This window comes from Sciurus carolinensis, chromosome 4, assembly GCF_902686445.1.
Source record: "Sciurus carolinensis chromosome 4, mSciCar1.2, whole genome shotgun sequence".
Classification (NCBI taxonomy): domain Eukaryota; kingdom Metazoa; phylum Chordata; class Mammalia; order Rodentia; family Sciuridae; genus Sciurus; species Sciurus carolinensis.
This window is the reverse complement of record NC_062216.1, coordinates 52,559,570-52,574,533: the sequence shown is the minus strand read 5'-3', so window position 1 is coordinate 52,574,533 and position 14,964 is coordinate 52,559,570.

The following is a 14,964-nucleotide window of genomic DNA, read 5'->3' as shown; positions in this document are numbered from 1 at the left end:
ACATAGGGAAGAATTTCTCCCTCCTCTGTGGCTGTTCACAGTCAGTTTCTCTTCTCCTCACAAAGACAGACTGCTGTGTGAAGCAAGCAGGGCAGAAGAGAGCAGAAAAGTGGGAAGAATGTGCAGTGTCCTCTCCTCGGCTCTACTTTAGAATTCCTGCTTCTCAGTTGTGAAGCCCAGTAGGCTTTCTCTTTTATTAGGCTGAGTCGATAAGGTATCTGTCACTTGCCACTAAAGAGGTAGAACTGATAATTACAGAAATAAATAAAACTGAAAAAATAATAATACATAATTTGGATTTAAGTTTATTGCCAGTTGGTTAGAAAGTGGTCTGTATTATAACAATGATACCCCTGAAATCTGTTCTCCCTCTACTACTCTCTACTCTCTGCTACAGCACTTTAATTATTGTTTTGTTACTCTTTACATATGCATCTCTCTTGGTCATCTATTTCTGGGTGGTAGATCATTACAAGAATGGCTTAAAATAGCCATTTTATTTTACCTCACAATGTAATGGATCAGAATTCAGGTGGGGCTTGCCAAGAGAATCCTTAGCTCCATGTTGCATCTACTGGGTTACATGATGACATATAGCTGGTGGCTAGTTTGGTTTAGCAAGGTCTGACAGTTGCTCTCTCATCTTCCTTGCTGAGGATGGCTGGGAGATAGGGCTCTGCAGTTGCCTCTTCCCCCATGTAGCTTCAGTCCCCCTGTAGTTTCTGCAGCAGAGTCATCAAACTTATTTGTAGCCCAGGGCTCTGCCAAAGAAAGGAACTGGAAACTGCCAATATTTTAGTCCTAGAACTAGCTTTGTATCATGTTTGCTATGAATCAAAACCAGCCCAGGGTCAGAGAAGGGTACACAGAGCGTCCAAATGTTATTTGTGGGAGGAGTGTCAAGAAACAATGGCCATCCTTTGTCTTTGAGAATAAGAACTGTGTCTTATTGATCTTTGCATCCATAGATTAAACATCAGGGCAGAAACACATTAAAGACAGAGAAAGATAGTTAGAATTTGGATTCCTAAAAATGCCCTTGAACATCTGTACTATTCCTGAACTGCCCACTTCTCAACTTCTTGTGACATGAAAAAGCAAACAAGAACAAAAACTATGTGTTTAAACTACTGTTATAAAAAATTGAGATTGGATTTACATTCCTTCCCTACATTGGCTCCCAGAATACAATTGAACAAGATTCACAGTAGGTTATTCTTGGAGTGCACTAAGAGGTTAGAATAATTTTGACCTAAATCAGTCTAATTTCTTAAATTCACATTAAGTGAAATTAAGTACAACTTATTTCTTGTGCTTTAAAGTGTTTTTACAAAATACATAGTTTTGAATATATTCTTAGAAAAACTAAAGGTAACTTAAAAATGTTTAAATTATATTTCAATTAAAAATTACTTAAATAATAGTGCACCTGTAGCAGCTTTGCTCAGAAAGGGACTGTATAATGAGCAGGCAATGTATGCTCTTCGTGCAAGTGTGTGTACAAATCAACAAACTGTCGCCAGTTGTATTTCATATAAGACAGTGCATAGATAGTTGCATCTGTCTGTCAGGCCAGAAAACTCAAAGATGCCTGCTCATTATACAGTTCCTTTCTGAGCAAAGTTGCTACAGGTGTATTAGTTAAGATCACCATACTTCATAACAAAGTATCTTGCTACTCTGGCAATCGCTCATTACACTAGGGAGAGACATCTGGGGTTTTATTGGTGATGAGGTAGCTTGGGATGAAATCTATGTTCAAAACTGACACTAAATATGATAGTGTCTAACTAAGGCAAATCTATTTTCTTTTTTGTAGATCTGAATTGAAAACATTTTGAAAAGTGGCAAAATTTTAAAAATACAGACATAAATTTAAAAAATTCAAGTTTCTTAGAGGAAAAGACAGATGCATATAACAGAATATAATGTAAGAAAACACACAAAACACTAAGGAAAATGACCTCAGACTAAACATTCTGGGAATGCCATAGTATAGAATGGTTTCATTCCAAGGATCTTTGACAAAGACCCTTAAAGAGGATTAAAAGAAAAACAACACACAACCAAACCGAGTAACATGCTCTTACAAGAGAAATGTAAATTAAAACTACAATGAGATTTCATCTCGCTCCAGTCAGAATGGCAATTAACAAGAATGCAAATAACATTAAATATCAGAGAAGATGTGGGAAAAAGGGTACACTCATACTTTGCTGGTGGGACTGAAAATTAGTGCAACCACTCTGGAAAGCAGTATGGAGATTCCTCAAAAACTATGAATGGAAACATCATTTGAACCAGTTATCCCACACTTGAGTATATACCCCAAGGACTTAAAATCACATACAACAGTGACACAGACACATGAATATTTACAGTAGCTCAATTCACAATAGCTAAGCTATGGAACCAAATTATGTTGCCTTTAACAGATGAATAGGTAAAGAAAATGTATGTATACACAATAGAATATTCCTCAGCCATAAAAAAGAATGACTTTATAACATTTGCCAGTAAATGGAAGGATCTGGAGACTATCATGCTAAGTGAAGTAGGCTAGTTCTCAAAACAACCAAAAGTCAAATGTTCTCTCTGATATGTAGATGCTAACACATAACAAGTGGGGAGGGGAATAATAGAAGTTCAATGGATTAGACAAAGGGGGATGAAGGGAAAGGAGAAGGGAAAGGAATAGGAAAGACAGTAGAATGAATCTAACATGACTTTTCTATTTTCATATATGAATACACCACATAGTGAATCTCCACATCATGTACAAGACTGAGTTCCTAATTAGAATAAGATGTTCTCCATGTTTGTACAAATGTGTCAAAATAGACTGTACTGTCATAAGTTGTTGGGGGCTGTGCCATGTGGACGGCGCCTGATCACATCGGCAGTGAGGAGGTTAATTGACATAAGCACACTCAGATGATTTATCACTGGCCGTATTCAGTTAAGTCCACGTGCACAACGCGTGCACAGGTGTTCCCCAGTGGGCCTGCTCGTTTTAACCCTTGCTGGCTCCTCGCCTGATCGCAACTGGCGTGGCCCCGCCCTCCGCCTCCTGGAGGGAATATAAGCGGGTAGCAGGCGGGTGGCAGCAGTAAGGTGCAGCAGCAAGCAGAGAAAAGTGGCAAGCAGAAAGAGAAGCAGCGAGTAGGAGCAGCAGTAAGCAGAGAGAAGCAGCGCACCTTTAGCACATACTCCTAGCACGCACCTTTAGTTCACAGGATGCAGGATGCACCTTTAAGAAGAAGCTGCAGAAGCCTAAGAAGAAATAGATCTCTGCTAAGCATAGAAGCCTCTCTTTCTCTAAAACTTTCTCTATAAGCAAAGTCTATCTTTCTCTCAAAGTCTCTCTTCCTCCATAAATTAGTGAATATAGGAAAAGTAGTTTATTTTCAGTCCACCTCAGATAAATACCCACGCAAATTGTTGCTGCAGGCAGTGACAAATATCCGCGGATTTGGTACTGCAAAGAGCCAGTGACAATAAGTAAAAGGAACAAATGAATAAAAGAGATACAGTCAAAATAAAATGACTCGGCAAGTTAAAAGTTAGGGGAAAGATGAACAAAGAGAAATCAGACAAATTAAAGTTTTTTAAAATAAGAATGGAATAATCTTAGGAGTAGAGAATAAGGTATGAAGTATTAACCAAGATAAAGAAGTTCATTTCATAGTTTTATAAACATCACCCATAATAAATATATAACAACTGTGATACTTATGCACCAAACAGTTTTGAAGGACTTTTAGTAAGAAAATAGTAGTAAGCACTTTTTTTTTATTTTACAGATATTACCTTAGGAAATCCTCACAATTGTATTTTTAGGTAGTATCATTCCTAAATCACAGGTGAAGAAATCAAGCATTCAATCATAGATGACAATGTGAAGGTGAAGCTTTGGACGTGCAAATGACAGATGAGGAAAAAAATGGCTAAAACCCTTGTCAGTCTTTGAATTCTGTCCAAAACAAAAGAATTGGCAGGAATAAAGTCAAAAGCAGCCTTCATTCACAGAACTGGTGGAGAGAAATCCCTTCCTTCCTCCAGATTCTGTGGTAGCAACAGGAACAGAGATTTTTGGGATGCCCAAGAGATCCCTGATATAATTGATGCATGGGTGGCAGGAAGTTAGGTCTCAGCATGTGCCTAGAGAAGACTGTTTAGTTGGTGAAGGGGGAGAACTGGAAGGAAATCATTATTCCAGTCTCCTACTCTCTTGGTCCAGTTCTGGCTCATCAGAAAAATTGCTGAGGCACTCAAATAGGTTAAGGACTGAAAGTACTCTGAATATATGGCTACCAGCTGGTAGGACCCTGGCCCCCAGATAGGACTATTTGGGATAGCTTTGCACGCTCTGAATAGCTGAGGAAGAGCTTAACGACAATGTTTTACTTGTTATAACTCAGCTCTTAGAGTTTTTTTGATTACTAACTAAAATTATATTCAGAATAATAAGCAGGATGTCAGAGCAGAAGTATCAATTATGGTCGCCACCAAAAGATGTGGTTTTATTTTCATATAATTTAACCTAGTCATTATCCTTGTTCAATTGGTTGGTTAGGTTAAGTATGGACTTTGTATTGAAGCATTTTATAAATATCATGAAGTTCAACAGGCCCCATGAGCACCAGAAGAGGTCACTGAAAGCACCTGCAAAAGATATTTGATTAGGATGGAAAACGAAGTCAAGATAATTCATGAAAAATTAAAATTAGATTTTTTATTACATGACTAATACTGCAGGTGCCCATTGAAATGATCTATTAGACTATTGCAGTGATTCTGGAGGACAGAGAAAATTGTGCACATTGCAAAACATACAGTACAGCAGCAATAATCAGAAAATGTGTGAAGAAGTGATGGACCAAATGGAGTTAACCCCAGAGTCAGTAGGAGGCACGGGAGGGTTCAGTGTAAATGGTGAAGTGCTTCAGAAGCAATACCCTGGAGGCCCACGGCAGTACACGCTTCAGGACAGTGTGAACTGAATAGTTCCCCTGCCATACTTCTGTAATTGTCAGTATATTTAGGGTGTATACCAACTACTCTACTTTAGGAAAAATTTGGGGTATCACATGTAAGTAAGCAAGGAGAAGTCTTCACAGATAGCAAACCTATAAAGGGTGATCTTTTTGTTAGGCAACACACTAAGGCTACACACTAAGCTGTACTAGGTTGGCGATTACAATTTAGAACCCTGTATATTCTTCTGGTTTCTCTTGATTCCCAAGCCTCAAACCTTTGGGACACTTAAAGCATTCTCAGGGTCTGACTGGAGCAAAGAGGGACTGAAGCTGTGATTCCAGACCTTTGCCTTCCCAGTTCTTTAGGAAGCATCAAGTACCATATTTACAGAATGATCTCACAGCCCAGATTCTGACCCTAATTCTGTTGCTGGTTGACTGGAATTTGGGGGAAATTATTTAGCCTTTCTTTGCCTCATTTTATTCATCTGTAGAACAATATACACCAAGAACATTAGAATCAAAAGGAAGTAGGTCCTGTCCTCGGAAGAGGATGCTGTAGAATGTTAGGTTATCTAACTGAAGTGTCTAATCTTTGTGTGTTTTGATTATTTTTTTCTTTTTACTGAACCTAGAAGGGCTCAATGACTGAGCCATGCACCCAATCCTCTTTAAAATATTTTTTTAAATTTTGAATCAGAGTCTCACTAAGTTGCTTATGGTCTCGCTAAGTTGCTGAGGCTGGCTTTGAGACTGTGATCCTCCTGTGTCCCAGCCACTGGGATTGTAGGCATGTGCCACTGTGCCCAGTTCCCTGATAGATTTTTAAGAGACTGTCCAAATTCAATAGACACAGGTTAGTTCTGACTTGGTTTATTCCTTTTCACCATCCGTCATCAGTATTGCATACATCATGACCTCATGTTTCCAACACCATTATCCCAACAACAATTGAATGGATAAAAATAGTCTTCTGCCTTCATCCTCTCATAGAAGTCATTTTAGGGGAGAATTAAAGAGGTCTGACACTTTACAGAAGAAGACATACAGGTGATTAATAAACATATGAAAAAGTGTTCAACATTTCTAGTAATTAGAGAGATGCAAATTAAAACAACTCTAAGATTTCATCTTACTCCAATTAGAATGGCTATTATCAAAAACACAAGCAATAATAGATATTGGTGTAGATGTGGGGAAAAAGGCACACTTTTACATTGCTGGTGGAGTTGCAAATTGGTGTAGCCACTCTGGAAAGCAGAGTGGAGAATCCTCAGAAAACTTGGGATGGACCCACCATTTGACCTAGTTATCCCATTCTTCGGTTTATACCTGAATGACTTAAAATCAGCATGCTATAGTAATGCAGCCACATCAATGTTTATAGCAGCTCAGTTCACAATAACTAGACTGTGGAACCAACCTAGATGCCCTTCAACAGATGAATGGATAAAGAATCTGTGGTATATATACACAATGGAATATTATTCAGCCATAAAGAAGAATATTATGGCATTTGGAAATAAATGAATGGAATTGGAGAATATCATGCTAAGTGAAATAAGCCAATCCCAAAAAAACCAAAGGTCGAATGTTTTCTCTGATTAAGTGGAGAATGATATATAATGGGGGTGGGGGATGGGAGGAGTGAGAGAAGAATAGAGGAACTTTGGATTATGTAAAAGGAAATGAGAGGGTGGGTATGAAAAATGGTGGAATAAGACAGACATCATTACCCTATGTACATGTATGATTATATGAATGGTATGAATATACGTGGTGTACAAACATATAAACGAAATGATGTACCCCTTTTGTGTACAATGAATCAAAATGCAGTCTGTAAAAAATTAAAAAATAAATAATTTTTAAAAAATTAAAAAATGAGGTCTAACTAATTTTATTTTACAAAAGTTAACTATGTTTAAAAGACTTTCCTCAATGAAAGACTACATGTATGATCTATAGCTTTCTGCAAATGTGTGAAGAACTAATTCATTGTTCCACCCCATAAAGTAATTTGATCTCATGTATTTCCTCAGACTTGGTGGGTGAGGGTAGTAGTTTTCCAGAAGGAAAAAGGTAGATATTGCAAAACTGGTTAAAACCTTAAAATACTTGAATTGGCCTAGGAATATTTCACAAACTACCAGAAGAAATTGACATGACAAGTTATTTTTGGTGAAAAGCAGGCCTTTAATCAAATAGACAGCCCTTCATTTATGTGTTCGAGAGCTTCACATTACTCTTACACAGTTCTATTTGTCCCTCGGCACAATAAGAGGTTACATTTTTTCTGCATACATAAATTCAAATACCAATTATGTGATTAGCAAATAGGTTTCTAATTAGAACTTTATGCTTATGACAAACACAGCTTTTACTTTAACCTGTAAGGATGGGTTTTGGTACTGTATTTTTAGCTCCTGTAATACACTGAAAAGAGACCACAAAAATAGACCCATCTTTTGTCTTTGAGAACTGACAAAGAGCCTAAGTAAACATAGTCAGCTGGCCTCTACCCACCTGTCCCTCTTGGCTGCTGTCTGTTTCCCTAATTCCCTAAGGGAATCCTTTGCCTGGTCTTTGCTCATTGGCAGCTTGATGCCCTCTGAGGCCACCTTTATGATCCCTATATAATCCCTACCTTTCAGTTAACCTCTCCCCTCTGGTAATAACAGAATAGAACAAAAAATCTGCCATTCATCCCATCTTGATTGTCATTGGTAGAGTTCCTCTAAGTCCCCAGGACAAAAACTCTTTGAAACATGTGGAGAAACCTGAAATAAAGTTTGAGCAGCATCACTTGGCACAATCTTTTTAGGGAACTGGTTCTACTCTGAGTCCCTACTCTCTGTGGGACTTGGTGTGTCCACATGGCTTAACCTCTTGAAGACTTCAATGAGGTCAAGTTCTTCATTCTGTTCTCTGACTTCCAAAGTTGCATTGTCTCTGTGTCCTCTCTTAGCTCTCAACCTTGCTCAGCACCTGCTCAGTCTTGCATCAGCACTTTGTAGCCATCCAGTCCCTGCTTCATGCTCCACATTCACACAGTCTTGGTCCCTTTCTGCTGCTCTCCCTCAGGTACCAACTGAAGTGCTGTGTTAATCCCAAGAGAACTCATCTATTATCCTGACCAACTCGCCATGTGTGTTTTACTTAGATAGCCAGATTCTAGTCCCTCTCTTCCCAGTCTTTTACTGGCAACGTTTAACTTGCCACTTGGTCTTTTTCATATATCTATGTCCAGAACATGTCCCACTGGATAGGGACCCTTTTTTGAATCAAATCTGAGTTCACACGGTCATTTCAAAATCGTTCAGTGGCCCTTCATGCAATTCTTGCTGTGCTGAGCCCTTGTCATTTGGTCAGCCTCCTTTGTGTCTGGCCAGACAGAGCTGCTTCCATATCCCTGATGTTGAAGTTCATGGGTTTCTCACCTGGAAAATACTCAAGATGTGGCAAATCTCATAATCCCAAGACTGCTTGATGATTGGTTTCCACTGCAGATCAGCTAAGACCAGTAGCCAGCAGGTTCCCTCCACACCTCCATTTTTAAAAGACCCTGTTCTGAAAAAGCGTGTACACTTGAGAAAGTTATAATCCACTGGACTGAGTTATTCTTCTCAAAGAGGGTGGGGCTCAGTCTGATTTTTTTTTTTTTCCATCAAATTCTTCTGTAGACTAGGTAGGAAGAAAGGCTAGACCTTATAGATCATCTCACACTATTCCTAGACTTTCTAGACAGGAAAAGTGAGGCTCAGAGACTTTCCCAGAGCCTCAGAGTAAGTGGTATAACTAAAACTAGAATTCTGGTGTCTGAACTCTTTATAGACATTGGAGGATCATGCATACTCTGTCCCCAGACTGGGTCACATGAGAAATTTCAGTCTTTAACTTATCCTCAGTAGATTAGTATCAAGTTGCTAAAGAAGTTTCTGAAAGCTCATACTTTGTCCTTTTCTTGAAGCCATGAATTCTACTTTCCCATCTCTCTTTTCTCTTACCCTCTTCCTCAACTATGGAGAGCGTTTGTACAGCCAAAGCCATTTTACAGAATCCAGTACTCTCCTCCTTGTCTAGTCTCCCTTGCCCAGGAAGTAGAACTAATATAGTGCCTTAATATTCCTAGGGAACATTATTATCGCTTGATATGCCAATGTGATAATGGGCAGTTTGCCAATCTTGTCATTTTAGAAGCAAATTGGCTTAAGTAATCTCCTAAAACATCCTCTTCCAAGGGACTCTTTTCCCCATGGAGAAGACAGTATCTGTCATGTCCAACTGTGAGGAACAGAGGAAATAATTCCCCTACTAAGTGATACAAAGATTTTTTTTTAAGTCTTTGCAGGCCTTCTATTTAAATAAAGCTGTTTTTAACATAAAAATTCAATGCACGCTCACAGGATTTCAGTGTTGTCAAATATTCAATTTAAACTCTCCTCGTTATTTACATTCTCCATCCTAACAACCATTATTACACAAGAGAGGTTTTTTCCCTGCAGTGAGCATTCATCTGACGTGGGGTTGGTGTTATTACCCAGGCAATTCTTTCCTGCAGTATGCCGTGTTCCAAAGCTTTATCTCCATTGTTCCCTTTGTGCTATCCAGCACCAAGTGGGCGTCTTCCACCACAGCAGACAGCGATTTCACGTCTCTCAGTAGTGAGTCTGATTCGAATTGATCGATTGGAGGGAGTACAAGCCATGCAGGCTCTGTGCCCCAGGATAGAAAAGGCTGATGTTCTCTTTGCCCCACTCTCACCTTTGGCTTCTGATGTCAGAACTGGCCACCCCAGCCTCTTCTGTTTCTCATACAGACACTTTCAGGCATGCCTGCACACAGGCTAAACAATGCTGCCTCATTTCTTCTGTAAGGACTCTGGCAGGTGCTATTTCTTTCTGGCTCAGGGGTTAGTAGGTAGAAGCAGAGCATTGTTTGGGCAGCACACGGAGGCAGAAGGTAACGGGAGGAGTCTTGTTAAGGGTTGATGACAGACACACATCTGTGTTTGTGATGACACCTGGTCTGCAGAATACAATCTATCACCTAGCTGAGATGAGAGCTTCCCTTCTGCTGCCCTTGAGTCACACTTTGATTTGATCTCAGATTCAATGCTCTTGCTTTGTTTTTATGGTCTGACATATTTGGTAATAAAATTAAGTTGCCTTTTTCATGTCATTTTAAACCAGAGACCTGTTGGACAATTGTACAGTCACAAAAATGAAGAGTAGAATGAGTCAAAGTCCATATAATATGAAAGGTGAGTGGAGATGACACCAAAAGAACATCATGCCATTGCAGCTGAGGACATGGGCAATAGAAACTCTAGATTATTGGAAACTCTCTGGATGCCTTAGGGAGTTTATGATAGAGTAATATTCTGGGTGAAGTCATTGCAAACACTACTTAATGATGCAGGTGGTATTGTGTTATCCTCATGAGATCTGATCTTATTCATTCTTCTGAGTTGCTTTAATTCATAGTCCTGAACACTGAAGTAATCTTAAAGTAGAAGATACTACTTCATTACAGTGTGTGACAGTAAAAATGCAAAGTCATTTTCTTTAATATTCTATTGACTTCAAATTTTATGTAGTAACTGGGACCATTGACTTTATCCCTTTCTTGCCCCTCTTTACCCACAAAAATAGGACCTGAGGAAAGAAAAGTTACTTGCTTTATAAAAGTTGAATTTCCTCTACTGCCAGAACATTGCTAAAAACCTCCATTCTCTTAAATTTCTACTTCCTTCTTGTTACTACACTTTGAACCTCGTTCATAAACTGAATTTCAAATTGCGTTCACAAGTATTACTGTGAATGATTAATCTCCTCAGATTTTGAAGCTGTGAAACTGAACTATTTTAATGGTGTACAGGACATATACAGGCATGCCTCTTTTTTTCCGCTCCACCTATTGGATTATCAAAGTCCCATGTTTCACAGATGATAAGAAAACCCTCAGCAGGAAAATGTTAGAAGGTAAGTACTGCTGGCACAGAGACCAGGAGACCAGGACCCACTCCCTGAAGGAAAGGAATCAGTAGGGCAAGCTATCAACACTGAGGGAGCTGGGGAAATAAAGATGACTTCCATTTAGGTTCTGGGCCCCAGGAATGGGGACCAAGAAGCAGAGCTCAGGGAAGAGCAGTCTGTCTATGGGAATCATGTTGAGGGGTGTACAGGGAGAGACTACAGTCAGGTATTTGAATATCTATCCATCTGAATAGCTCAGGTACACCAGGCTGCAGATGGAAGCAAAACAGTACCTTCTTACTCCTTCCCCAGGTTGTCCTTGGCTTAGGACCTCCTGAACCTGTTGTGCCCCCACCAGGACTGAACAGAAATAAGTCTGCTCCAATCCCACATGTGCTTCAGTGTCCATCCTCTGTGGTGAGGACCCTGGCTACCACCAACCCCATGCCGGCTTCTCTGGCATCTATAATGTAGAGAATTCTTTTAATTATAAGGTATATTTCTGACCAAAAGCACAGAGAATGTTAATTGGGAACAATAAAGTGTTAAGGGGCAGACATGTTTGGCAAGCTGGTGTCTTAGAGTTTCATGCCTATTTGTAGTGAGCCAACTTTCAGGAACAGGGGGCTCATGTATAGTAAGCTGATTTATGGAGTGGGTTAGTCTCAAACTCACCATGTTTATGACTCAGCAATGTCTATCTGACATTTATTACTACTCAAACAGACTGGCAGTCATAAATTCAGCTTCATTTTTTCAGTTAAATGGCTCCTATCATAAGACAAAGGAACAAAGGGGAACAATCCACAGCTGTGGTATTCATTTTGCACCTTACAAAGAACACAAAAAAGTATAAAAATAAAAGGTCATGCTGTAATAGATTTTGTATTTATATGCATATATACTCTACACAAATATTATATGAACACATGTGCTGAACTCTGCTCTACCTGTGAGAACACATGGAGGAACTGCACGTCCAATCCTTCTGTGCTAGAGTAAAACTGATCATGAGTCTCCTAACTATCCACTCCAAGACCTGATAACAGAATGGCAGTCCTTCAGCCACATGTAAATGTGGAATTCTTGTTCTGATTAAAAGCCCAACTGACAGAGAACAGCATGAAGTTCAAGAAGAGGAAGGGGTTCTAGCAGGGATACATGAGCCTGGTGGGATTGGGATCACAGGGACAGCACCTGGAATGCTCTGGTTTCTGCTCTTCAAAAAATCTACTCCCTATAGTTATTATACTATCAGTTACCCTCTCCCATTTAAGACTATTTCATCACATATTTTTAAAAATGAGAATGATCAAAATGGGGGATACAGGGATACAGACAAGATGGTTTTAAAGTGTGTTCCAGGTCTCCATTGGACTACTCTGTTACATTAAACAATGATTAGCTGAGAAAAGAGAAGAGGAAGAAATACCCAGAGTTTCTTGAACATCACTGTATAAGAAGAAACTGGATGAGCTTCCCTTTAAATACTGAGTAACCAAAGTTCAGAAAAATTATAACTTTGCACAAGATCAAAACGAAAATAAGTGGCAGAATCATATTTTAAAATCAGGATTTTCTGACTCATTTCCACAAAAGTATAGTTTTGTCAGGAACTTTGTATTCAATAAGTAATTGCCAAACTTATATGTACACATATGATAAACATATACAATCCCTTTATTATGATGATTTGTGTTACTGGAGTTTGCCGAAAGAGAAATTGTTTTCGGTTTTGTTTTTGTTTCCATCTTACTCCTATCCTTATCCTCAGATGAACTTTAACTAAAGAAGATAACTGCAGAGGAAAAATAATTTGTTCCCTTTAAATTCCAACAATAAGTCAGATAATATCAGAAATGTCATAAAAGTAGGGACTATACTCTTTCTTGCACCATATAGACAGAGAAGAGGTCCTAAAGCAACTAAAACGTGTTACTATATAAACATGGGCAAGACCTGAGGCCAAGTTCACACAGATTCATCATACATATGGGAAGCCAAGCAGTGAGTGTCAAGGGGAAAAAAATCTCAATTATTCAGTTCATTTATACCTGGACATATCAAAGAAGCAAATGGTTGATGAAAGTCCCATCAAATGGGACATCATTTGATCACAGACCCCCATGGATAGCTTGATTAGCTTTCACTACAATTAGACTCTCTATACCTAAAGGACACTGAGAAATGGGAGCTTATGTTAAGAAGTAGGAGATGGGCTTGTAATTGGCTTTAAATTAATTGGCAAAGTAGGAGATAGTACAGAATAAATATTTTAAAAATAATCAAAAGGGAAATTTCTTGGCTTTTAAAAAATATCTCTAAAATAGCACATATTCTCCAAATTTTGAATTTATTTTCCTGTCACCAGTTACTTTTTTTTTTTAATAGCAGCTTACTGCAGTTAAACAAAAGAAGTTAGGAAAAAGGTCAAAAGGACAAAATATCACAAACTTCTGAAAATGTAGTTCTTAAGGTCAATCAACTAGAAAGTAGAGCTAACAAGTAAAGAGAAGAATTAATTCTCCAGAATGAGGAAAAGTAATCCATTATTGATGCACCTAATGCCAACCACCATAGATGCCTGGGAGATAGGGTCTATCTTTTCTCCTCAGGGTATGCTGTCCCTAGGGTGCTGGCAGCTTTTATCCAGGAAGACTCCATATTGATGTAGACTGCCTTCCTTGTACAATGACCATCCTTCATTCTATCATTCTCAAATCCCAGACAAAGAGATTATGTTTTTGACAAAGTAGAAAACTATTCCTATTACATTACTAATACACATGTAGTATTAATAATTTCTTTGGAACTAATATCAGGGAAGCTAACCACATCCTCCCATTATTAGTTTTTGGAGAATATTCACAGCCAGAATAATGGATTCATGGGAGGCAGGATTGACTCTTTGGAGAGTCAACTCTTTGGACATGCCAACTCTTTGGACAATCAACAATAAAATCATTAACACTAATTCCTGGTTAACAGTCCACCCAAGAATGAAATTAATTTCAAGAAATAAGGGAATACACATTAAAAGATTGATCTCAAAGTAGAATCTTTAGTCCTTGACCTGGCAACCCAGAAGAAACCTTAAATTGCATTTAATTACTTGAAGAGCAACAACTAAAGTAGAAATTTGTAGAGAAATCTCAAAAGAGAGTTGCAAGCAATAAGGGAATTCATTAATTGCATGTTGTGATTTCACCTTTTCCTTAAGTAAACATAAATAAATAAATAAAATATATCGGCCAAATGCTACATTGTACATTAACCTCAACTCTCTAAAGTGGAATCATCCTTAGCCCTTTCTGACCCTTGTAACCCCACGGGAACTTGAACTCAGACTTGAAACAAACCCTGCTGACTTAGAAGTCTGGTACATGACAGTAGTTGAACTGTTCTTCAGAAGCAATGTAACCTGCTAATGGTAGTTGGAGGGTTGGTGGAAGTAAAATTAGATTTTTTTTCCTTCACTCATAATTTGAAGATTATAGAATGTGGTTTTTAAAGGTCAGAATGAATTACTAATTGAGTTGAGGCATTTGAAATTAGCAAATAAAACTGCTACTCATAATAATGATTAAGGAATAATTAATCATACAGGGTGAAATGGCAGTAAAGTAGAGCCAGCAGTAAAATTATTTTTTAACTAGTTACCACACAGCCTTCAGATAATGCTACTAAGTAACTGTTAGATATTAATTCCATTTCTTTCTCCTTAGGCTATATCCTTAATTTTTTTTTTTTTTTTTTTTTTTAATGTTAGTGGTTTCTCTGGATGACACAATCATGGGCAGATTTTCACTTGTTATAGTCTCTCTTGCAGGTATTCAGAAATATGTACTGTCATGTCTTCCCCTAATCTTTTATTTAGCATGTGAAGGAAGTAAGGGTTACAGTATTATAGGCACAACCTTAAACCCACTTGATTTTTTAATATAAATCACTGACAAACTTGGATCTTTAACAATTATAATATAGAATTATTCTGTCTACTCTAAAAT